The 26,408-nt window shown below is 43.0% G+C and overlaps 1 long non-coding RNA gene across 1 annotated transcript in view; it reads right to left on the reverse strand.

Annotated features, from left to right (window-relative positions):
- LOC310770348 overlaps nt 1–26,178 on the reverse strand; it is a 56,901-nt gene extending 30,723 nt beyond the window's left edge. Inside the window, exons 1-2 of the long non-coding RNA XR_014552096.1 lie at nt 25,966–26,178; nt 22,514–22,707 (exon numbers count right to left, since the gene is read on the reverse strand). This is a non-coding gene — a long non-coding RNA (uncharacterized lncRNA). The remainder of the gene's footprint in view (nt 1–22,513; nt 22,708–25,965) is intronic.
- Nucleotides 26,179–26,408: the final 230 nt, after the last annotated feature.

Consider the following 26,408-nt stretch of genomic DNA (forward strand, 5'->3'; position numbering starts at 1 on the left):
TAACCTTACTCTACAACAAGGTACTGTACACAGACAGACTTTGTAGTTGTGGTCAACCTCAACTGGAAGACATCACTCATTATCTGTTAGCCTGCCCCTTATATAGAGACCCAGGAGATTACTTTCTGAAACCTTTGTTCGTACAAGCAAGCAGGTACACTCCAGCAGAAATAGTTCAGTTTCTTTTGACAGACAATTATAGCTTCATAACACAAAGAGTGGCCCTCTGTGCACTAGATGCAAGAGAAAAAAAGTCAGGAAAAAGGAGTTAGATAAAATCGCTGTAAGTTTTTTTGTGTGATTCAAAATCAATCTAGATTTGAGCTTGTTGGTATCTTTTCTCTCTTACATCATGACTGTTGGCTAATTTTACAGATGTACGTTCTGTATTGTTATATTAATACTCTTGCTGCAGATTTGTCATGGCCTTTGGCTAGAACGATAGACTTATGAACAAATTAAGTTCCGAGTCTTTCTTTTCTTTTACAAAAACAATTGCTTTTGTTCTATACAGAGCACTTGCCAAGATCGAAGCCATTCTAGCTTCTCGGTGGCATGAAATCTATCTCCAATCAAGATGGCAAAGCAAATGGGAGGAGACATAAATCATGTTGGAATAATTAGGAGTCGCATTAGTGAAGTACAGGTCCGTGAGGCTTTTTCCTGTGTCTTTCAAAGCAAAAGTACTTGAGCAGAACTTGCTTATCGCTCCAGTGACCCCTCTGCAGATAGAATCAAGCAGCAAATCAGGCCATGGCATGTCCTCTGGTGTCTCCTTTTTTGGTCAGAAATTGTTTGGGGAGAAATCCTTGATATTTGCGGATGTTCATAAACTTCTACACTAAATTCCTATGACATGCAGAATGACTGGCAGATGGACAACAATAGAGGGAAACATCCACCTTGCATTATTCAATGGTTTGAAGCTCTTACTGACCTTTCCACAATTGAATGAATATTTTTAATTTATGACATTACTTCATTTATATCTCGCCGGCCCTCCAAGGATCTCAAGGTGGTGTACAAGGTTTTTCCCCCTCTCCCTTTTATTCCCACAAAACCCTGTTAGGTAGGTTAGGCTGAGAGACTGAGGCTAGTCCAAGATCACACTGAGTTTTATGGCTTAGTGGGGATTTGAACTCTGGTCTCTCATGTCCTTGTCCCACCCTCTAACCACTGCAATTATAATAATCAATCTTACTTGAATACCTCTTTGGATATATGGATGGCTTATAGTAATGCATATTTTCAAATTAGAATTCATAGCTTATTCTTATCTTTTCTGAAGGACTTTCTTATTTTCTGAATATCATTCTTATTGTTAATGCAAGCTGATATTGTTTCTTTCTTCCCACCCCCTTCTGTTATATTGGCAGTTAAAAAAAAAAAGAAATAACCACACCTGTTTTCAGAAATAAAGATATAAACTGAAATCTGAGCTACAAAAAAACAAAATTAAAATGCTCATTTCTGTTTCAATGTCTTTTAGATATTGACGCAGTTACTACCAGGTTAGCATGTATGTGTTTGTTCTGGCTTCCGAAACCTCTAACATTATTACTGCCGCTAGGGAACTGTCACCTGTTCTTTCTAATGAAAGAAACCCACTTTATAACTATATTAAAATGTGACTTATGAAACAATGATCCCGAGCTGTGCCTGGAAGCATTTGTCAAGTCATTCTTTCAGCGGTGACATTACATGCTTTGGGTGATTTTAGGGGCGAGGATAAATGAAAGGCTGGGCTGAAGCTGGTCAAGAAGACCATAAATTATAATAATGGTGTCAGTGGTATAAAGAATAATGATGGTAAACAATATGGGCACAACTTATTTGTAATGTGCTGCTTTGGTTTGATGTGCCAATATATCCTGAAGAGGTAGGAAAAAGGTTGGCAAAACAAAGAATAAAATATATCACTAAAGGTGCAATCTCTCTCTCTCTCTCTGTGTGTGTGTGTGTGTGTGTGTGTGTGTGTGTGTGTGTGTAGAGGTGGCTCTACCACCTTATCCAATATTCCACCAGGCTCTAGGAAAACTATGAGCAGAGGAATGCTCTGCATTCTTACATTCATGTCCAGCTGTAGAAACTTCCATTTCCTTAGAATGTAATAGCAGCCTTCTGGAGCAGGACAAAGGCTATCTGTTCCAGCATCTCACAGTGGTCAACCAGATGCCCATAGGAAGCCCACAAGCAATAGCCCTCTCCCCACTGAGGAATGCTAGCAACTGATATTCAGATGCATATTACATCTCTGTGTTAGGGGAGTATTAGGGGAGGGGTAGCACGTCTGGTGGGGGACACGCCATGCTCCTTCTGAGGCTTGTCAACCTGGGAAGGCAGCCAATCTAGAAGAAGGAAAACTCTGGTCCTAAACCTCTGCCACCTTGCAGGATACCTTCGTTGTCTGAGCAGCCCAGGACCTCCATACATACGGCTCAGGCTTTGCCCAAGGGAGGTCATTTTGGTGCTGCTAATGCAGCAGTTTGGCTTCACCTCCGAAGGCGCACTCCATTGTCTCTTGGGACAAGCAGATGCCAACAACAATTGCCTTCAAGAGTGGAGGCTGTGCATTAGAGTTGGTCCTCACTGATTGCTTTATATTCCATGGATTCGTCTAATTCTCTTTTAAAGCCATCTGAGTTCTCTCCTGTCTTGCCCCCATTTCTCATCTCATGGAAGCAATGGGTGGGAAAGAGGAGGGAGAGATTGGCTCTCCCTGCTTTTGAACGTGTGTCAATCTGGTGCCCTCCAAATGTTGTTGGATTCCAACTCCCACCATCCCTGGTCACCATGGTCAAGGATTGTAGGAGTTGTAGACCACAGTACTGGAGGGCACCATGTTGCTTACACCTCCTCAAAAGCATGTCTTAATCCTCACCCAGTTTGGGAGCCTGCCAGGGGACCAGGAGGGCTTAGGATCCTTTGGATCTCAGCTGCTTCTTTGACACCTCCAACATGCTCCTGTTTTTTACCTTCTAGCACTGCTTAGGCCAGCACTTCGGAGGAGCTAGTGGTGTCAGAGAGGGTGCTGGGCCTCCCTCTCTGATGCCAGAGCTCTTCTCCAGCATCAAAGTGGGTCTCCCAGGGATCAAAGGATTTGAACCTAATATACAATATGATCAAAATACTGAGAGCAAACACAATAAAGGGCAGCCTTAAAAAAAAGTTCATTACCTCTAGCCGAAAAATAAACCCCAGAGAAGGGACCTGAAGAGGATGGTCCAAACCCGAGGTATACAGTGGTACCTCGGGTTACAATGCTTCAGGTTACAGATGCTTCAGGTTACAGACTCCGCTAACCCAGAAATAGTACCTCGGGTTAAGAACTTTGCTTCAGGATGAGAACAGAAATTGTGTGGCAGCAGCGCAGCAGCAGCGGGAGGCCCCATTAGTTAAAGTGGTGCTTCAGGTTAAGAACAGTTTCAGGTTAAGAACGGACCTGCAGAACGAATTAAGTTTTTAACCCGAGGTACCACTGTATAGTACACTGAAGTGAGAGCTGGACCATAAAGAAGGCTGATCGCCGAAGAATTGATGCTTTTGAGTTATGGTGCTGGAGGAGACTCTTGAGAGTCCCATGGACTGCAAGAAGATCAAACCTATCCATTTTGAAGGAAATCAGCCCTGAGTGCTCACTGGAAGGACAGATCGTGAAGCTGAGGCTCCAATACTTTGGCCACCTCATGAGAAGAGAAGACTCCCTGGAAAAGACCCTGATGTTGGGAAAGATGGAGGGCACAAGGAGAAGGGGACGACAGAGGACGAGATGGTTGGATAGTGTTCTCGAAGCTACAAACATGAGTCTGACCAAACTGCGGGAGGCAGTGGAAGACAGGAGTGCCTGGTGTGCTCTGGTCCATGGGGTCACGAAGAGTTGGACACGACTAAACGACTAAACAACAACAACCACTGTATATGGAAGAAGGCTGCCTTTCAGATATCCTGATTCCAAGCCACTGGAGGCTTTCAAGGTTGACGTTGAGCTTGGAAACTGACTGAGAAGCAGTGCAGCTGATAAAGCACTGGTGAACAAAATGCCCAGTCCCGTTCAGAAATATTGGGTCCTGTTTAGGCCCAGCTGCATCATCAAGAGCATTTTAAAGGTGCTCCAAGGTACAACAGGTGACACTGAATTCTGTGGGCCACTGCGGTCATGAAATCCTAGGGCAATCCCTTGTTTTGCCATTGCCCTGGAGATATCCACTGATAAATGGACAGGCTTAAAGGTGTTAGGTGAGGGATACACTCCCTAACCCTCCTTTCCATGCATATGAAACACTGCCACTGAAACAAACTTGCTCTTCCTCCAAATGCACCAGCACTGCCCTGGTTCAAGGCTAGTGCATTGCAGCAAAGCATTGTTGTAAGACTGGGAGGAATCTGTCTAGCAGAGAGTTAACAGACTATTGTAATATTGCTGTAGGCCCCCTCTAGCTGTCACACATACCTTTTGTTAGGGAAACTACAGGTGATGTGTTTCCATGGGAACTAATTGTTAGAGGATCTTCCTTGTCTTCTGGAAAATATCTGAAAGGGGATGTGCCCACCTGCGAAGAATTGGACTAAGGCAAAGTAAGGAGGACACAGAAAGCTGAGTTTGAGCTCTGCCAACAGCTGGCTGTGTCCCTCTAGGGATCTGACAAAAGGCAGCAGATCTGGAATGTTCTTTCACCCATGCACTATCTCTGTACTTACCAATAAATTCATATGTTACAAAATGTCACATGCCTCCTGTGGCTTCTTTCCAAAGGGAAATTGAGCCTCGTCAAGCACTGCAACACTGAGATCTCTCACTCATAGCTGTCAAGTGTCCCTTATTTGAAGGGACAGTCCCTTATTCCAGCGCCATGTCCCACTGCTGTCCCTTATTGATGGATGTCCCTTAAATGTCCCTTAAATGATGTCCCTTAAATTTCAAAAGAAGCAGCTCCTCTCCCTCCCTCCCTGCCAGCCAGGGAGGAGGGAGGCTCCAACTGTGTTGCTTGGCTGTGTTGTTCACCCAATAAGAAGTCTAAGAACGACTGGGGGGTGGAGCTTGCATGCCTTGTGTGTGGCTAGTTAATGCAAGCTGAGGGGGGTTTTGAATGCTGGACGCCATTTCGTTGCACGTGCTGCTGCAAACTTTGCAGTGCAAAGCCAGGCCGGGGAGCCATCTTAAATTGAGGCGGCATAAGCCTTGTGGTGCAAGTGATTCAGATTCTATTCAGTTGAACCTCTGGTTACAAAGTTGGTTAGACAGTGTTCTCGAAGCTACCAGCATGAGTTTGACCAGACTGCAGGAGGACAGGAAGACTGGAGTGCCTGGAACAGGTGAGGCTGCAGGTCCCTTATTTTGGCTGCTGGTCCCTTATTTTCAAGGCTGCTGGTCCCTTATTTTCAATACTGTAAGTTGACAGCTATGCTCTCACTGCTCAGAAACGTGGGGTGAACTTAACATTATCATGGCATAAGAAGACCCATCTTCAGAGTCTTCAGCTTATGACAGAGGAGGGGAAAGAGACATCTGGGGCTATTGAGGGATTGGGGAGAATAAATGTGGGCTCAGTTTAAAGGAAGGTGAAGCTGTACATAAAATTAAGTAGCCTTTATTATGAAGAGTACATTATAGCTTTTCAGTTTGGTTCAGAGGGTCCCTTGCTTAGGGGCCTTTGACATCAACTAATTATCATTATATCTGAGAAATTAACCTCCAAGAAAGATATTCATATTTTCATGTAACGAAATTATGAGTTGCATCTTGTACTGGTCTTCTAGGGTTGAAAACATTTTGCTGATTCCTAGAGGTAACGGATGAGATTACAAAACAATAAATTGGGGCAATCGTGTTTCATTTCATATTGCATTTCAGGCAGAAAAATAGGAAATTGATTAACGAAAAGATTAACTGACTCCAAGATTAACAAATATTTTAGCCTCAGAACAAAGCTGTGAGGCAGGGAGAGGCTGGGAAACAATGCTATTGCCAAGGCTATCCCATGACCTTCATCACTCACTAATCGGGGCTTTCCACATTCCAGTCCACAGTACTATACTGATGTTTCGTATCTAGCCCTCTCTGATAAAGGTCTTGGTGGGTGATAAACCACACTTGGCAAGACATAAATACGCCGAGCTTACTGTAGAAATGCATTGATTATTATTATTTTTTTAATGTCTCTCTCTTGTATTTTTTCCATGTAACATTTTTACAAATCAGTTTCATTTGTTGAGACATTAGGAAGAAAAGGGGGAGAGGGGTAGTGGGGGGGAGATGGGTGGGGTGGGGTTGGGTGGCGATGTTCCTTTGGTGGTGAGAGAGGTTGGGGTTGGCTTTGTTTGTTTGTGATTGGCTGTGGTGATCTTTGTTTTCATGTGTGAGTGGGTGTTTTGGATCAGGTTAGCCATATTGATTTGTATGCTGTTGGTGGATTGTCGTCATTGTCTTGTTGGGCTGTGTATGTGATAAAGGGGAGCCATACTGGGGTAAAGGAAGGCGTCTTCTTCTGTTTGTCCCCGTGTCAGTTTCAGTTTATTGGTTAATTTTTCTAGTAAGGCTGTTTTAGGAATGCATTGATGAAACGAGATTTGGGGGTTGTCAAAAAGCCACAAAATTCTAGGCTGGAGCTGAATCTGTGCTGTGCCCATGCATATTTCTGCACTTCCTATTTCCTGTATTTCGTTTAGATAACAAATACTGTGATGGTACAGGGTGGGGCAGAGTAGTCGCATGAACATGGTGATTCAGATGCACTCCTGCCTCTGCAGCAGTGCCACGCTGACCTCATCGCTGCCCTGCTCCACCTCTCTACCCTCATGGCAAGTGGCAGTGACACGGCTGTTGGGAGTATGGCGCCAAGGTGCCGCCTCGCTCCGCCAGCCATTCCAGATAAAATAAATACTAAGAACTCCCCCCTCTCTTCCCCCCCATCTACAAAATGTATTTGAATGTATCTACTCCTCCAAAACACGTTTGATCTATTTTTATTTCACTGTACATTGTAATGGCATGCCATGTGTTAATTTGACTGAGCCTTTTTTCCCTTTCCTGCCCAGCTCGGGATTGTTTTATAATTGCGTAGCTCCACTTCCAGAATTATAAAGCAATTACAGTATTTCACTACTTAAAGGACCCATATATACTTCCTGTTTGGAAGGTAAAAAATCCTTGCACAATTCCTTCAGGGAAAAGAGAGAACGAAGGCAAGCCTAATAAAAAATAAAGGTAATACATGGCAATTATATAGTGCGGTATATCTTCAAAGCACCGTGTAAGCTTTTAATAATTTAAATGCTGGCAAAATGGTCCATTGCAAATTAATTATCCATTAAATTTCCATCTTGTTTTCCCTTTCCAAGTTCTTTGGGAATCAGTCCCATTTTGGATAAATGTATTCTGTCTTCAGAAGGACTGGATTGGTGCTTTTATTTGCCAAATAGATTATCTAAGCAATGTTCAGCCTACACCCGCTCTTCCAGTAATACTTCTGACAGCTTTAAGTTTTTACTCATTGTTGCCTTCTACAACACATGTTTCTAGTCCCACTATTGATTGCTATTTATCATTTGGTTGAAACAGAGCAGTGAAAAACAAACAGGCAAAGCAAATGTTGTTGTGCATGAACACTTCTTTCCTGGTGACTAAATTAGCAGACTTCAAACAGCCCAATCATATGGATGGCAGCAGTGATTTAAGCTAAAGCCTTGGGGCTAATCCACACCATATACAGTCAACACACATTTAAAGCACATGTATTCCCATCAGCGAATCCTGGGAAAGGTAGTTTGTTAAGGGTGCTGGGGAGGGAAAACAGTTACCAGGATTCTATGGGGAAAGCCATTGGCTTTAGATGTGTGCTGACTGTGCTTTAAATGTATAGTGTATATCATGGGTAAGCAAACAAAGGCCTGGGGGCTGGATCTGGCCCAATCGCCTTCTAAATCCAACCCACACACAGTCAGGAATCAGCGTGCTTTTACGTGAGTAGAATGTGTGTTTTTATTTAAAATGCATCTCTGGGTTATTTGTGGGGCATAGGAATTTGTTCACCCCCCCAAAAAAATATAGTCCACCCCCACCCCCACAAGGTCTGAGGGACAGTGGACCGGCCCCCTGCTGAAAAAGTTTGCTGACCCCTGTCCTCTAGGCACTGGAACCTGCCTCAGTAGCTCCTCTGGGGATGCCGCACAAGGGGTCTAGATGGGATCTTGTCCCTATTATTCCTCTGAAAAAAATTAGCTTGGTTGCTGCACACTAGTACCTTGAAGTCATTTGGTTTTGGGTCCTAGCCTCCAGAGCAGGAGAAAACAAGCTTGTCTCCCCCTTTCCAGGCTGAGCAAAGCCAGCTTCCTCAACCATTCCTCAACTGGTTTCCAGACCATGAATCATATTGGCCACCCTCCTCTGCATACATTCCAGCTTGTCAATATCCTTCTTAAATTGTGGCACCCATAACTGGACACAGTACTCCAGGTGTAATCTGACCAAGGCAGAATAGAGTGGTACTATTACTTCCCTTGATCTGGACATAAGCTTTTCCCAGGGAAAGTAGCTGATACGTGCCTTGATCCACCTAGGTGATCCATGTGTGGAAGCAGTCATTTGCATATGCAATTGGTGCATCCAACTGCAATGCAAATGTGAAAGTACAATGCTCACCTGTGTTCCATTCGTGAACTGGCTACATACATATTGCTGCTTCTCCCTTTACACTCTTACAAAAATATACCCTCTGATCCCTCAGCAAAAACTTTTTGTTCATGTCCAACTCATTTCTCATCTGGATTATCGCAGCCTTCTCTTCTCCGGTCTTCTGCTTTCACAGTGACCATACAATATCCCTTCTTAGATCCTTATACTACCTTCTTGTCTGCTCCTAGATCATGTCCAAACTTCACATCCTTCAAAACCCTTCCTTGGTCTTCCTCACCACCATTTATCACTCAGCTCTTGCATCCATTGCTCCTCCAATCCTTCAACCTTGTTTCTCTGAAGGTCTCATGCCCTTCAAAGCAGTGCCCTTTCTCCGTTGTTACCCCTGATTCCTGGAACTGCCTGCCAGAATGCGTTTGTGAGACCAGCATTGTTGGTTCCTTCACAACCCCACATTTTCTATGAAACCTTTGGAATAACCCCTTGTTCCGAAGAAGAAGAAGAAGAATTTTATTGTTTATACTCTGCCCATCTGGCTGGGTTTCCCCAGCCGCTGTGGGAGGCTTACAGCACATAAAAAACATAGTAAATTGTCAAATCTTCCCAATACAGGGCTGCCTTCAGATGTCTTCTAAAAGTTGTATAGTTCTTTATTTCCTTGGCACCTAATGGGAAGGTGTTCCACAGGGAGGCCACCACTGCTGAGAAGGCCCTCTGCCGGGTTCCCTGTAACTTCACTTCTCACAGTGAGAAGGCCCTCAGAGCTGGACCATCAGTGTCCAGGCTGAATGATACACTACTGTAAAACTATGTGTAACTGCAATAGTCATATAGTATTCCTTTGGTTATCCTTGCTTTCAAGCCCTTCCCCATCCTCTGTTGTATCCTTCATATCTATTTTTAATTATTGGAAGCCCTATGGGGCAGGGACCTGTCCTCTTGTTCTTTGCAAAGTACAGAAATAGTACTTAAGGATGGATGAATCTGTCAGTTTTAGTTTTTCTTGGATTCTCATTTTTCAAATCTTAAATTCAGTTCTCCACATTGCTGCAGCACACTAGCCCCCCCCCCAATCCTCATGGAATTTAGTCAGCATTTTAGTGCAATTTTCTCATAATAAACACATCTTGGTTTGCAGTTTTGATGAATATACATATTATTTCCCCTATATAATGCATTTTTGCGTGTTATCTTCACTGACATATGCATTTTCATACCCCTAATGCATGCATTCTTGTGCATGTTGCATGGTTGAAGAACTACACTGCAAAATCTGGAGAAGTGCAAATTTAAGAAACAAGCTGTCTTTCAGTTTGCATTTTGGTTTGAGAACAACAAATTAGGTGCCTCCTGCAAAATGTACTATTGTTTACAATTCTTAATAAGTTTTCAGCCTTAAGTGAGAATATCAGAAGACCTCAAGGACAACATATTTATATATAAAATACCCTGCTCCCAACACCAATAATATTGTTACTAATAAAATTGTCCAGGGATTTTGAATAAATTGACCCAAATTTTTGTATATGTTTAATGTTTACTAGACTATTGTATTTTAATATTCTGTTGGAAGCCGCCCAGTGTGGCTGGGGAAACCCAGCCAGATGGATGGGGTATAAATAATAAATTATTATTATTATTAATTTTCATTCAGTGGCATTTTCTTTCTTTCATTATTTGTTATTATACGCCATCGAAGTATGTGTCTTTGCTTAAATAATAAGTTTTTTATTTTTATAAAATAGATGTATTTATTAGGTAGATCATTAAACTGCAAATACTGAAATTATCCCCAATTGTTCTCTATATCTATCATCTATCTATCTACCTATCTATCTATCACCTATCTATCTATCCATCCATCCATCCATCCATCCCTCTCCCTCTTGGAGTAGGAGAACAACTCCCTCTAGGGCCACTATTTGTTATGTGTGGCTAGTTGCCCATGACTACCTAGCTAGATTGTTACAGTTCCCCAAGAGGGCGATCAAATCATGAGGATCAATACATAAGCACTGTAGCATCATGTCTTATACTGTATATTAAAGCCTTTCTCCCTAGCAACTTAACTATAGGTGCCCGTGTTTTTCTACTCTCAAGGAACCGAGAGCTACTTACGTGTTGTAATTAATCATTTGTTTACAGAAAAACTAAGTACCAAACATGTGTATGAATTACATTTTCCTCATGTGGCATCAATTATAGCCAAGATCAAAGCTGTTGGTTCTTTTGAAGTATTATATTTAAAATATATTTTAAGTGCACATCCCTTTTGCATCAGTGGCGAAGTAAAATGTGGCACGTTGCCCTGCATATTTACCATAGATTCTATCGGGATTTGCTATTAGGCTTTCCAAGTGTTCAGACCAAAGAGCCAAGTTTGCTATGGGTTTACTACTCTGTCTCGTGCAGAACCCATGGTGCTTTGCTAAAATCAGGACTAAAGTGTGGTATGGTAGAGTGGATAGAGTGTCAGGCTAGGAATGTTCTTTGTTAAGGCTATTGGGAACTGTAGCTGTGTGAACTGCAGTCCAAGCCTAGGACTTGGAAGACCAAGGTTCATATCCCCACTTAGTCATGAAGCTGACTTCAAGCTACTCTACATTTCCTTCTCGCCTTCCTCACAGGGTTCTTTTAAGGATCAAATGGGAAGGGGAGAACCTTGAGCTCCTTGGAGGAAAGGTGGAGTCTTAATGCAATAAATAAATAAATAAAGCAGTACACATATGTAGTGATTTAAGCCTTTTGAGCTAAGGTTTCCAAGGTCATGTAAGCAGGAATGTCTGGCGAGGCCTCACAGCTGGGTCTGCATTGCTCTCCTCTCTTCCCAACACTCTTCATCACTGCCAGTTGCTGAGATGGGGAATGACAAGGCAGCAGGGAGCTCAGCATGGTGCAGGTGCTACAGCGGGAACATCCAATTCACTCTGCTGCCTCAGCTACACTGTGCTGAGCTCCCCATCTCCTTTCAGTAAGTAACCAGGAAGAAAGGAGAGCAACACAAACCCACCTGCATAGTCCCACTGGCTGCTACTGCATATGAGATGCTTAGATGCTAACGGTAGTAGAATTAAGACCTTCAGTGCAAACATGGAATTCTTACGTCCGATAGTCTTCACGATCGACCTCGGTCCTGTATACTGAAGGAGCGTCTTCACCCCCATTGTTCAGCCCAGACACTGAGGTCCAGCGCTGAGGGCCTTCTGGTGGTTCCCTCACTGTGAGAAGTGAAATTACAGGGAACCAGACAGAGGGCCTTCTCGGTAGTAGCGCCCGCCCTGTGGAGCGCCCTCCCATCAGATGACAAGGAAATAAGCAACTCTCTTACTTTTAAAAGACATCTGAAGGCAGCCCTGTTTAGGGTAGTTTTTAATGTTTAACGCTGTATTGTGTTTTTAACATTCGGCTGGAAGCCGCCCAGAGTGACTGGGGAAACCCAGCCAGATGGGCAGGATATAAATATTATTATTATTATTATTATTATTATTATTATTATTATTATTATTACCACAATACATTATGAAGTCTTTTACATAGTCATTTGCCTGGTACCTATGGCAAGAAAAGGTTGAATCCCAAACAGAGACACTGAGAGCTGATTTCTCTCCAATACTCACTCACTCTAAGGCTTACACCCTTCCCTAACCACTCAGAGGGAATGTTAGCGTGTCTTCATGCACTACACAGCAATAGGTAGCCTCAGGATCATACCCTTGTATGCCTAAAACTCATTGAAATCAAAGGGAACTTAAGTTCATAAATCACCTCTAAACCCCCCCCCCGCCCCACCCCCGGATCGGTCGCACTGGGCACAGAGCCTTGGGGGCAACACAACTATGATATAGAATGGAAAGTGAGAGGCAGGGGCACCAAATTTTGGCATTGCACAAGGTGCCACTGAAATTTGAGATCCCAAGGTCTGCCACTGACTTTCCATCGGTGGTGTGCTGCCTCCAAACCTGGAAATTCCATTAAGGAACAAATATGTTCCCCTTTAGGTGTTTTAGACTACATCTCCCATCATTCCTGTTCATGTTGTCTAGGACTGATGGGAATGGTAGTCCACAAGATCTGGATGGCACCATGTTGGCTACCCCTGCATCATACTCATACTTAAGCGAATCCTTGACTTGTGAACATATCATTGAGCAGCACTGAAGAAGAAAAGAAGCATTGAAGCTTTCCCTCCTCCAAAAGAAGTGTGGTAAGAAGAGCAAATAAGAGCCACCATGAAATAAACAATGATAATTGAATAACAGTGCACACATTTTTGTATATTAATCTGTCAGCAGAATCTTCCTTTCCCTTGGCTTAGAGTTTGTGGAAAGTTTGAGCGCCAGGAGACTTCCGGGTTAGCGCCAGCGGCGAATGGCGGAGTTCCTCCGATCGGAGGAACGGGCTCCGTGGAAACTGGGTCTTCCCGCCGTGGCGAAGGTGGGGACCCGCTAGAAATCCCAGGTGGAGGAAGCCTGGGAATGTGGGGTTCGGCAGGGCACCAGGAGCGCCTCTCCTACTCGTGGGGAACCCCATTTTGGGGCTCCGGAGCGAAGTGGGGTGAGCGGCGCAGTGCTGCGAACTGATTGCTATTTTCACGGAGGGAAGCCGCATAGCCATTGCCGGAGAGCACTGACTTTTTCCTGTGGACAATTGGACTCTAAACAAGTACCCGTGAGTAGAAACGGAAAATTGGATCAAGAAACATTTTAATTTGGCATCGAAGTGGGAAGGTTTAAAACAGGAAGTCCGCCTTCCGCTTTTTGTAAATAGACTGAAGCAAAAACCTTGTAAGCTAATAGCCTGGAAAGTCGTTTGTAAAGGTCGAAATCTCCTTCATTTATAACCACTAAAACCCCCTTGGAAGCAGGAGAAAAGGGGGGGGGGATTTTGACTGTTCAAGCCTGCAGGAGAAAGAGTAAAAGAAAAGTAAGTTTCCACCGTCTCAAACCTGGGAACGGGGTGTCAGAGACAGAAATTGTAGGAGACGTTCATTGACTGTAAATGGAACACTTTGACAGATAGTTAAAAAAAGAGAAACAAACTGATTCCAATGTTGCCTTTTGCATCCTAAAGAAACAAAATATTTGAAAAACGAAAGTAACTTTCCTTTGTTGGATATGTTTTAAAAAGATGGACACAAATAGAAACTGTCTCCTCTAGAGGGAGCTTGTTAAATTGTTGCTGCAGTCCACTAGTCCACTAGGGGACTTTACAGCTGCGAGATTAAGATTGTGGGACCAGTCTTCTGACCTTGAATAAAAATGTGTTGGGAGGAAGTCTTGGTGCTGGCTTTTTGTAAAACAAATGCTTTGTTGGAGCATTTGCATGAGAAGATGGATCTGATAAATGAGAAGTTGGACTTGATGACTGTTGTAGTCAGTAAATGCGGACAAACAGGGAATACTGACACAGAAATCATACAGGGACCAACTCAGGAAACTGGTTCGACTGAGCAAGTGTAAGGGCAGATGATAATGGAGGAGGTGGCAGATGCACCTCAAGTAATGCAAACGGAGAGATCCGAGGCCCTGCAGAAGCATAAGCCGCTGCCTTTGAAGATTGAATTTGGAGTGGGCCAGGGGGAGTCTGAAGCTGAGGAGGCTCTTAACTTTGGAGGGACTTTGAAATATGCTGTTAATTATTTTTTGGATCACATTGATGACTGCGGGGAGTGGGACTGTGGGGAATGGGTTGGTCTGATGAGGGGAGATGGAAATAACTATCGGCTGGAATCCCCCAGAGATCTACTCCTCAAGGAGAAAGGAAAGAATTTAAGAAAGAGACCAACAAAAGACAAGGAGAAGTGCAAGTATAAACAAGAAGAAGGAAATCTGCAGAAGGGGCATGGAAGAGACTTAAGGGCCTCGGACATAAGATCACCAGGTTGATGGACTGGATGGAATGGACAGTAAGGACTGACACAACCCGAGACCAGGAAGAAGGGACGTTGGATGAAAATTAGAAGAAAGTCTACAAAGAAAAAATTTTATTTTGGGAATTAGTGTAAAATTAATGAATATTAGGGAAAATGTTGGAATGAAACTATCTGGCTTTAGTAGAAATGATATAAGGAGTTATGTATAAATAAGTATTAAGTTTTAAGCTTTAAGGTATTTTATGGTAAGATAAGGTTAAATTAATTAAGGTAAATTGAATAACAGAATATGGTGAAAGATGGAAAGGATCTGCTGAGCTAATTAATAGGCTAGACTGTTAAGATAAATTATTCAAACAAAAATTGAGAAAGATGGAAAGAATTTGCTGAAATAATAAATTAAGCTAGAATACAAAAAGGGAGGTGTGAGGAGGTCAAGGAAATAGGCAAATGAAAGAAGTAATATGGGATTTGTATTTTTCTTTTTTGTTGTGGTGTTGTTGTATTGGTTTTTTATTTATTTTTTCCTCTGTTTTTGTTTTGTTTTGTTTTTTTCTTTTTTCTTCTTCCTCTTGTACTTTTGAAACTCTGAATAAATATCATTTAAAAAAAAATAGAGTTTGTGGAAAGTTTGGGAGGGGCAGATGAGCTGAGTGCCTAGCAAGACATGGTTTACATGCTAATGCATCTCTTTGAACCCATGCAGCAGGATATCAACTCACTAATTGCAGGGTTACTGTGGTAAAACATAGTGTTTCTTTAATAGCAGAGTGCACTGGCATATAATTATACCATGACAGTTTTTCTTAGTGTCAGATAAGTTATATGCACTTGTTACTAAAAATATTTCAGGATTTTAACCTAAGGGAGAACAGTGGAAAAGAACAATGACTTGCTAATTATGTTTCTGTCTGGTTGTTGCCTAAGCCTTGGAAGAATTACTCAAAGGTGTCCATTAAAAATAAAATAAAACCCAACCTTGAAAAGGAGAAAAGGGCACCTTGATAGTGACTTCCATGTTTCCCCAGAATGCACTTCTCTCATGCAACATGGATTGCCTTCATATGACGTTTCTAATCTGGAGAACCCATTTCTTTCTTTTTTTAAATACCATATTTTTCACTCTATAAGACTCACTTTTTCCCTCCTAAAAAGTAAGGGGACATGTGTGTGCGTCTTATGGAGTGAATGCAGGCTGCACAGCTATCCCAGAAGCCAGAACAGCAAGAGGGATCACTGCTTTTGCTGCACAGCGATCCCTCTTGCTGTTCTGGCTTCTGGGATTCAGAATATTTTTTTCTTGTTTTCCTCCTCCAAAAACTAGGTGTGTCTTATGGTCTGGTGCGTCTTATAGAGCGAAAAATACGGTACCTCTTTATTTGTTTTTGGTTAAGTATCATAATGCCCAAACAAGTTGAAGCACTCGGATTTAAGTTGTGTTTCACTGAAAGAAACTCTGCACCACCAGTTTAAGTCATGACCTGTGTCTTCATAGCTGCAGAGCAATCCTACATTTGCCAGGCTGGGTAGACACTTAACCACTATTGCTTCGACCACCTTTTATAGGGTAGCTACATGATGTTACCATCAAATCATTGTTATCCTGTGGTTTTACTGCCTCTTTTCAGACCACAGAACTCCTGATGTTTGTTCTTATTGTTGAAAGAATACTAGTGTGATTTTCATAAGTGCAGATGTTGTTAGTCCTGCTCTTTGGTCTTTGATAAGAGACGTGGTTTTGACATAGACAGTGACATATCAGGCAAACGAACCAATTGCCCTTCATCTACTTTGGCACATCTCCCCCCCCCCCCCCGTGACATTTTATTAGCAAATGAATTATTACTTTTAATCAGCCATCTTGTTTTGTGTTCAGACTAGCATTTTCATCTTTATATTTTTAACTTATTGAAATATTCATGTGGTGGTGCTTACATGAAAAGGCATTTTGTTTTTAACACTGACATTAAAAAATCATGCTGACTTTCCAATTGCTGTCATTTTAGCACTGTATTTTTTTTGCCAGTCTTTTAATTAGCACTGAAACATTTTAGCCTACCTTTAAAAATGATCTAAAGCCATTGCACAACAGCATCTAAGTTTTTAAAAGCATGTTAGTGCACATTTTTTAAAAAACCTGTTTGTTTTAAAGAAAAAAGGCGTTATGAAGTAGGCTGCTCAAAACTGTCCCTTCATCTCCCACAAAGTGGTACAGGTGGAACGTAGTGGGATGTATGCACACATAAAACAATACTAACAAAACAATTCCCTCCAAGTGACGCAGTGAGTCCGTGCATGGAGCTGTTAACCAGAAGGTTGGTTGTTCGAGCCCAACCAGAGATGGCTGTGGGCAGGATTCCTGCATCATGGGCTAGATGATCCACAGGGTCCTTTCCAACTCTACAATTCTGTGATTCTGTGATTCTACTATAGTCACTGAGATGGGGGGAAGCAATTGCAATTTCACGGTCCCCTCCAGACTGTCAGATACCAGAAATGTAGGTGTGTGCAATTAAAATGGATTAAAGTTCCAGCACAACAAACCCACTTTTTAAACACTGACCTTTTGTGAATAGAAAGGTGATGGGAAAATTGTTGTTATTGTTATACAGTGGTACCTCAGGTTACAGATGATTCAGGTTACAGACGCTTCAGGTTACAAACTCCGCTGACCCAGAAATAGTACCTTGGGTTAAGAAATTTGCTTCAGGATGAGAACAGAAATCGTGCTCCGGCGGCGCGGCGGAAGCGGGAGGCCCCATTAGCTAAAGTGGTGCTTCAGGTTAAGAACAGTTTCAGGTTAAGAACGGACCTCCGGAACGAATTTAGTTCTTAACCTGAAGTACCACTGTATATAAGACTAGCTATTTGCTTTTTCTATCCAAAGGTCTTTAAGTGGCTTACAATAGAGTACATTTGAAACACAAATATGAATATATTATACAAAAACACAGAACAAAACAATCTCCATAGCAACCACAGGAAGCTAATAGGTAAAGTTAAAGGACTCCCTGGATGGTTAAGTCCAGTCAAAGGTGACTATGGGGTGTGGTGCTCATCTCACTTTCAGGGTGAGGGAGCCGGCGTTTGCCCACAAACAGCTTTCCGGGTCATGTGGCCAGCATGGCTAAACCGCTTCTGGCACAACAGGACACTGTGACAGAAGCCAAAGCACACAGCCTGGACACTAAGGTCCAGCTCAGAGGGCCTTCTGGCGGTTCCCTCACTGTGAGAAGTGAGGTTACAGCGAACCAGGCAGAGGGCCTTCTCAGTGGTGGTGCCCACCCTGTGGAACCCGCTAACATCAGATGTCAAGGAAATAAACAACTACCTGACTTATAGAAGACATCTGAAGGCAGCCCTGTTTAGGGAAGTTTTTAATGTTTGATGTTTTATTTTTATTTTTTTATAAAATATTTATTGAAGTTTTCAAAAAAATTAAAGGAAAACAAAACACACACAAAAAAAGAAAAAAAACCAAAAACAAACATATACCTTTCAATAACATTTTTCCTTGACTTCCCCACATCTCCCCTTCTTGTATTCTAATTCAATTTTTTAATTCAACAAGTTCCTATCCCCAAATTTTACCTTATTATATTTAAATCCTTTTTGTTTAACCAATTTTAACATAAATCTCAATCTTGATACATCAAATCTTATTCTTAATACCTTTTTCTAAAGTCAACCCCAATTCCATTTCACGATTTCCCCATTTTAATCTAGAATAACAAAACAAATTATTTACAAGAAAGAAAAAAAAGAATATATTTGTACCGCCTTTGGATACCCAAAACCCTACTCCCCGCTTTTCCCGGTTTCAATCTCCAACCAATGTCCATCAATCCATCTGGTATCAGCCTGGTGATCTCACATCCGAGGCCCTTAAGTCTCTCTCCTTTCCTCTCTGCCGGTTTTTTTGATAGTCCTTTATGTTAAACGCCAAATCTCGGAGAAGCTCTGTCCCCATAAGGTCCATACTTCTTCCTGCCAGGCCTCCATATTTAAAATTGTGATCCAATTCTTGTTTTTTACTTCTTTTAAGTCCAAATGTCCCAGAGACTCCTGCTTCCACTTTGATCAGATTTGTCTTTCCCTTTAAATCCATCCTTACAGGCCTTTGGCCTGCCAGGTCTCCATGTTTATAATTGTAATCCAAATCTTGTTTTTTGCTTCTTTCTTTAATCCTCTGCTGCATTATAGCTCCTCCTTCCTTTCCCTCTGAATTGTCATGTGTAGCTTCTTCAAATTTCTCAAATTCCTTTTCTTGTTCAGCTGCAAGAGTTTTTAGTTCAAGGGCACAGTCGTTTTGTTCTGGTACAGAGACTTGAGTCAAGTCCCTTCCAATTTCCGCAGTTTTGTTTGCTTTTTCATTCAATATTGTAACATTTCTAGCCAAAACAGTGCTTTGTTCTTGAAGTTTTCCCAGGCTACGAAAGATTTTCTCAAGTGCCGTCTGTATTTTTCCACTTACAGCCATTCTGTAATGTCCCAGAGCCCCCTCTAGGGGAGTACTGGTTACTTAGTGTTCCTTCCAGTTGTAAATCCAAAAGTCCTTTATTTTCCTTGATTTTCGACAATTTGTTACCTAAATGTAACAAATATGACCAGCCGAGGCAATAGAAACAAAGTTCTCTCTCTTTTTTTTCCCTCTCAGCTTTGACAGCTAGTTTGACAGCTGTCAAAGTCTTTTAAATCTCTCCAACAGGCTCCCTCGCGGATCGCTCCCGGGTCCTGGGGGAGGGGTAACAATCCACTTTCAGAATTAAATCTTATCCTCCAGCACATTCACTTATACTGCCAAAACGTGAAATTAGTTACTTTTGACTTCTCACGAAGAAGATGTTCTTTTCAACCTTAGTTATCTAGTCCTTGCTTTAAAATGTTTACCAGAGGGGGAGACGGACTTCCTCTTTGCGCCTTCCCCGCTCGTGCCGAATCAAAAAAGGGGATTTTTAATATCCAATTTCCCTAATACGGGTTGTTACTTTTAGTCCAAATTTCAAAGAAAGAAGTCAGCTCTCTCCAACCATGGCATGCGGCTTCGCTTCGCGGAGACGGGTAGACAGCTCTCAGCTCCGTGCCGCTCACCCCCGGTATGTTCCGGAGCCTTTAAAAAGGCTCCTTTGCAGCGGGGGGGGCGCAAATGGAGCCCGCCGAGCCTTCAGTTCACAGGCTTCCCCGCCTGTGATTTTTTTCGGGTCCCCGCTTCGCCGTAGCGGTAGAACCCTGGCTCCACGAAGCAGATTTCCTCCGGAGATCGGAGGAAATCCGCCATTACAGTTGCCGGCGCTGACCGGAAGTAATGTTTGATGTTTTATCGTGTTTTTAATATTCTGCTGGGAGCCGCCCAGAGTGGCTGAGGAGGCCCAGCCAGATGGGCGAGGTATAAACAAACAATCAAATAAATGATGATGATGATGATGATGATGATGATGCTTCATGTTTTTTGGCCCTCATACAGTCCAAGCACTAATTCACACCTACTGCTTCGCCTGCAGAAGGTGAAAAGGAGAAACAGAGCTGTGTGACAACAACATACCGATGACAAAAGACTCCCAAACTCCACATGTCCCCACTCAACGCTTTCAGAACAAACTCCGGCAAATCATGGAAAATCCATGGAGCCAAGTAATACTCCCCAAGAACCATCCTCTGGAGTTGGGCATCCAAATAGGAGAGGATTCACTGCAATGTGGTGTCTCCAATATCCAGCTCAGATAGTCACCCCTGAAGGGTATCATGGTCGATGGTACTGAAAGCCACAAAGGAATCAACAAAGTCACACTTCCCCAATCTTTCTCCCAACAGTGTCTGCCCTCTGCATAAGCTTTGTGCAAGCCAGCCAGAATGGATGCTCAGCAAAGGAGCTTCACATGTAAGCTATTCTGAAAGAGCAACCAGTCTGGAAACAACCTTAAAATAATAGTTATGGTTGCTGTTGTTGCTTCCAATATGCGAGCTAACTATTAAGTGCTAGCTATGCAGATTACTGCTATGCACCAGCAATAGCTGTCAACTCTTAACAGCTGGCCTCACCTGGTCAAAGTGCAGCTGACTGCTGTGTTATTTGATATGCTTTCAAGTTGCCAACACCTGCTAGCTAAGCATGTTAGTACTGTAAATAATTGTGTTACGAGATATATATGCTAGTTCCCAACATTGTCACACTATGAGCTGTCACGCTGAGAACATGTCAAAGACGGTGATTCTGTGATTCTACCAAAGGGCAGGGAACCATTTCAGGGGAAGGACCAGTGCAGAGACTCCTCAACCCCCAATTTGAAAAACAAGAGAATATACATTTTATGATACCTCCTTTCACCCAAAAGGACTTGCCCTTCCATTAGATGGCCACCTTGGAGCCATCAAAGCACAGAAAATTGTTAGCTCTTTGAGTTATTATTGTTGTATTTTCACTTCCAGTCAGGGGCAGGGAGAGAGGTACTTGTGGGATTTTGTGCCTTAAGTGCCAAAATAACTTGATCTGTTTAGTACTATGCACCTTGACAGGACAGCAAAACGTCTTAGCCAGTCGACCCATCCAAGAGGCAAGGTGAGGCACCTGTCTCAGGTGGTAGGTCTGGTTTCCAGGGAATGAATTGCCCACTGCTGCTGCCACAGTAGCACCAGCAGCTGTGACGTGCTCCACCTCCTCAGAAGCTCCTCTTCCCAATGCTGCCTCTACAGCCTCCTACCACCCCTATGGAAGAAATGGCATGGGGTGCTCTCTGGGGTCTCCTGGGCTCTGCACCCACACAAAGTGATTCAGAGCGGGTCTGCCAAACTACCTTTGGTTCCCACTTCAGATGTCAGGTAAGGCTAATTTGATCCCCCACCCCAAGTCCCAGATGTAGATCTTTATTCACTCCCTTCTTCCTCATGTGGAGCTTTAATCCTCCATTGTTCTCAGTGTAGACCTTGTTCCCAATGTAGATTTTTATTCACCACTTGCTCTTGATGTAGATTTTCACTCACCCCTGTTTCCTGGTGGGAAGGTGGAGGCAGGCACCATTTTGTGGTTCACCTCAGGCATCAAAATGTCTGGCCCTGCTTCTTACCATGGAACAGAAACCCACAACGAGATCGTGTGAATGGAGTCAGCCATTTCAGAAGTATGAAATCAGTTTTGGTTATTCATCTCCTCTCTTGCCACAGTTTCATATTTCTCAGCCCACATCTGAAAACTATGTATGAACGAACTACTGCTTCATTCAAAAGCTACAGCAGCCAATCCTACCTTAGAGGAGCATTCACAATCTTAGCCAAAAGTACATTCAGGTGTACTCAGCTGGCCTTAACACACACTCCCCCCCCCCCCGCAACAGATAAGTATCCAATTGACATGTAGTAACCTCCAAGCACCCTTTCCACAGCTTTGGAAGAAAAGCAGATCTAAATTGAGAGACAGCGCACTTCAGGCTTGTGGGATCTAATTTGTACCTTATTAGAAACCCAAGATATAAAGGGAATTAGAATTAAGCTGTTGAACTCAGGGTTTTGTTTAGAATTCCAGAAGTGGGCTGAATTCGCAATTGTTCCACACAAAAACTCATTTACTCACTACCCCAAGCAGCCTGGCTTAAATGGAAGAGTCATTTTGTGGTTGCTGCTGTTAAACATTGTGAGACAATATCATTGCTGATTTAATGCAAATAACTCAGACATTTACCGGTAGATCCTGCATAGGAGCCAACTCCTAGGGGCTGAGGGGGCTTTGACCCCACCAATAAACTATTTGAGGGGGCTGCCCCCCGAAAAAGTTGATGGGCATTGCCATTCAAATGGTATGTGTGTACCGCATCTTGTGATTATGTGGGGCATGGCTTACCTGCCCAATATTTCATTCAAGTTAGCACCCCTTAGATCCAGATCTATCTGCTCCCATCTCTGATCTAAATTATTCAAGAAGTTGTGGTGAGCAGTTGATTCTGACATTGCTGCTGTAGATCCTTCACCATCTGCCATGTCCAAGTTGACTGAAGGGGAGTGGATTTGTCTGCACCTACCTGGAAATGACTCCCACTGAACTTGATAAGATTTGCTTCAGAGTAGACATGCATAGGATTGTGTTGCACATCAACAAAGATTCTAGCTAAGGCATCACAGAGAGCAACAGATGGTTTGCCTTCTGCAGATTCCATCTTGGGCTTCATCAGACACCTTACAACAATCCGGAAGATCTCTGCTAGATGTGGTTCAACTGATACAGTGGTAACAGAGAAGGAAGATGTTGTCTTTTAGGGAGAGAAAGCAGACATAAAAATAAATCTACCCTAGACAGTCAACGGTGTTCTGTAGACCCTTATTTCTGTTAAACTAAGTTAGATGTCATTTAGCAGGTCTGTTCTTGATATTAGAACTTTCCTCTTATGGCCCATTTTTCTTTTTCTTCTTGCTATTGGAGACAATAGTCTTGCAGTGAGAATAAAATACAAAGGAAATTAGGAAAGAGCCTGTGTGAGTGAAGACAATATGAGGAGGGAATATTTTAGCAGAGATGGAGATGAGATTAAATGTTACCAGACGTCAGAGCAGGAGAAAATCTCAGAGGTATTTTCCAATAAATACTTTGGAATATTGTGCAATTTCCTCGTGTGCTTTAAAACTCATTACTATTTCATTCTGTAGAATTGTTCCTTGATGAATTTGTGATTAAAGCAGACCACTTGTGGGAGAGAAAGAAGAAAGAAGACCACAGGGTTGGTGTAAAATAATTTCTAGATATTTGTCACATTTCCACAGTATCAATAACTTGGGGGGGTATCTAACAGCCTGATCCTATACTATATATGCTCAGTACTGTCTCTGGTACCACCAGAAAAATCACATCAATGGACTAGGAAGGGGACATTAGAGATGTCCCTTTCCACCTGCTTTGCCACTGCAGCCTCTTCCAAGTACTAGCAAACGACAGTGAAGGGATATCTTGCTGTTCACAGTCCATGAGCCAAACAACAGCACATAGGGAGAGCCAGTGTGGTGTAGTGGTTAAGAGCGATAGACTAGTAATCTGGTGAACCGGGTTCACGTCTCCGCTCCTCCACAGGCAGCTGCTGGCTGAATTTGGGCTAGTCACACTTCTTTGAAGTCTCTCAGCCCCACTCACCGCGCAGAGTGTTTGTTGTGGGGGAGGAAGGGAAAGGATAATGTTAGCCGCTTTGAGACTCCTTCAGGTAGTGATAAAGCAGGATATCAAATCCAAACTCTTCTTCCTCTTCTTCTTCTTCTTCTTCTTCTTCTTCTTCTTCTTCTTCTTCTTCTTACTGGAGACTGCCTAATGGTATACCCTGATGGAACTGTTAAATCTCCTCTCACAGCACAGCTATGCCATCCATGGTTGGGAATGTCACCTGTGCAACAGCAATAATGACAGCTGTTGAAATGGGGGTTAGAAGCATGGCCCAGCTGTAGGCGATGTGATGGTTGTCAGCAATCTCCTATAGATTCAGTTCAGGGCTGAGATAGTCCCCCCCCCCAAAAAAAATCAGAAAATAAAATCCCTCCCCCAAGCCCATTTCTGAAACTGGATCCCATCTGGGGCCATTGGGAGCATGACAGAGTCGAAGTATTGCCAGGAACACCCTGAGAACCTGTGAATACTGCCTGCCTGCCTGCCTTCCCTTCCTATGCTCGATAGGAGCAATGATGCCAGAGACATCCCAAAATACTGCAAGGAAGGTGGGCATAGCATTGGTGCCCGGCTTTGCTTTATAATCATAGGAAGCCCTTCACATGAGCAATCTCTGAAAGGGGCCTGTGCATGTCGACAGTATGTTATTCCAGGGAGTAAACTGGCAAAACTGCAACATTTCAGCCAACCAACATGTTCCATGCTTTCATCTATGTACACCGGAACGTAGGGAAGCTACCTTATACCAGGTCAGATTATTGGTCCATCCAGGCCAGCTTTGTCTCTCCAATGTGTCAAGTCTTCCCCATTCCCTGATGCTTTTGACAGGACATCCTGGGAACCTGGGACCTTTTGCATGTAAAGTGCTCTAAGGTTGCAATCCTGTACCCAGTTTCCCCGAGGGTAAGCCCGACTGAAAACTCAAGGGAGCTTGCATCTGACTAGACAAGTATAGGATTGTGCTGTGAAATCCAGAGCTGACTTTAACCTTGCAGATTCATAGATAGAAACGCTTCTTGAGCTTACATTGCTCAGAATCGATGCATCTGTTTCACTACAACTGCCTTGATTCCCCTTGGTCTTATTTGCCCACCTCTCAATATACACATCCACACACCTGAACAAGAAACCATATACACTGTAAACTCTCCATAATGCTCCATGCTGTTCTCTGCAACTGCTGCCAGGAGACAGAGAAGCCTTGTTTTTCCTGAACCTCTTTGCTTGAGTTGAAAGCTGAGAAAATACCTCCCATGAAGTCAGATAAGGAGTCACTTTCTCTGCCACTGTTAAAAAGCAGATATGAGCTTCTAGTCCCAACACGTATCAGTAAGGCCCTAATCTGAGTTAAAAATATAAGACTGGGGGATTTTTCTGGAAGCCCACAAATTACAATATACTGCGTATTCTGTGATAGTAAAAAAAAAGAAAAGAAAGAAACTTGATCACACAAAAAAATGAAGAAATATGGATTTATATAAACTGACTTTATACCAGAATAGATTGGAGTAAACATGAAACATTAATAAACCACCCACACTATTGTTATTAAATTTTTCTTGGGTTATTGAGACGTTTTCTCCAGCATGTTTCCGCTGGGTATTAGCAAAGCACCAGAATAATGTGTGAATCAAAATACATGATGGATAAAGTGGGGGAGGGTGGGAGAAAGAGGTTTGAGAAATATCATGTTTTCTGCAGTCAAACCAGACAGACATTGTGGGGAAAGCCCTTTGTTTTGAAAGTCCTATATTGGCCCAAATATGGGCAGCATTTCAGACCTGAAACCTAGGGCCCAAGATCTTTTCACACACACACACACACACACAAACACACAAACACCACCACCAATAAAATATTTGAGAGGGCTGGGACCCCCCCCCCCAGTTGATGGACATTGCCATTCAGATGGTGTCTGTGTGCTGTGTCATGTGATTGATTATGTGGGACAGGGCTTACCTGCCCCCCAATATTTTATTCAAGTAGCGACCCCTGCCTGAAACATAGTAGCAAAAGACATGAAACTAGAAACATCTATGAAAGAATGGGTAGATCTTTTTAAGCATAACCAGAGTTAAGTTTCCTTGGAATGAAGGTCAATGGAGAATGTGGAGTCCTTAGGATGTCTGGTTTAATGTACACATATAGTCGTACCTTGGTTCTCGAACTTAATATGTTCCGGGAGTCCCTTCGACTCCTAAAGCGGTTCAAAAACCAAGGCACGGTTTCCGATTGGCTGCAGGAAAGCTTCCTGCACTCAATTGGAAGCCGCTGAAGCCACGTCAGATGTTCGGCTTCCAAAAAAAGTTTGCAAACTGGAACACTTACTTCTGGGTTTGCAGCGTTTGGGAGCCGATTTGTTCTGGAGCCAAGCCGTTCGAGTACCAAGGTACCACAGTGTATACAACCCAAGCATAAAATGGAAGGACTCACAGAATGAACACTTTGACAGATCTTGCTTCCCCCCATTAGGTTTCTAGGGGAAGCTGGGTCCCCTGTAGCCATTGGAATTCAACCCAGTGTGCAAGAAGTTTCTCTGCCTTTCCAGCTTCCAGTCTTCACTAAGCACACAGACCAACCCTGTCTCCTATTCTCTTGCTTACAAGATGATGTCACTTCCAGCCAGGTGACACGGGGAGGGGGGAGCAGGGGAGGCTCGCCCATTGTCTCTATGGTAACACGGCCCGCTCTTTAAATCACACGGCATAAGGCACTTACAGGCCTGGCTAAGGCCATTATCTTAACGAAGGAACTGGCTTGACCAGTTTGGC

Source organism: Podarcis filfolensis (genome assembly GCF_964270895.1).
Source record: "Podarcis filfolensis genome assembly, chromosome: 9".
Classification (NCBI taxonomy): Eukaryota; Metazoa; Chordata; class Lepidosauria; order Squamata; family Lacertidae; genus Podarcis; species Podarcis filfolensis.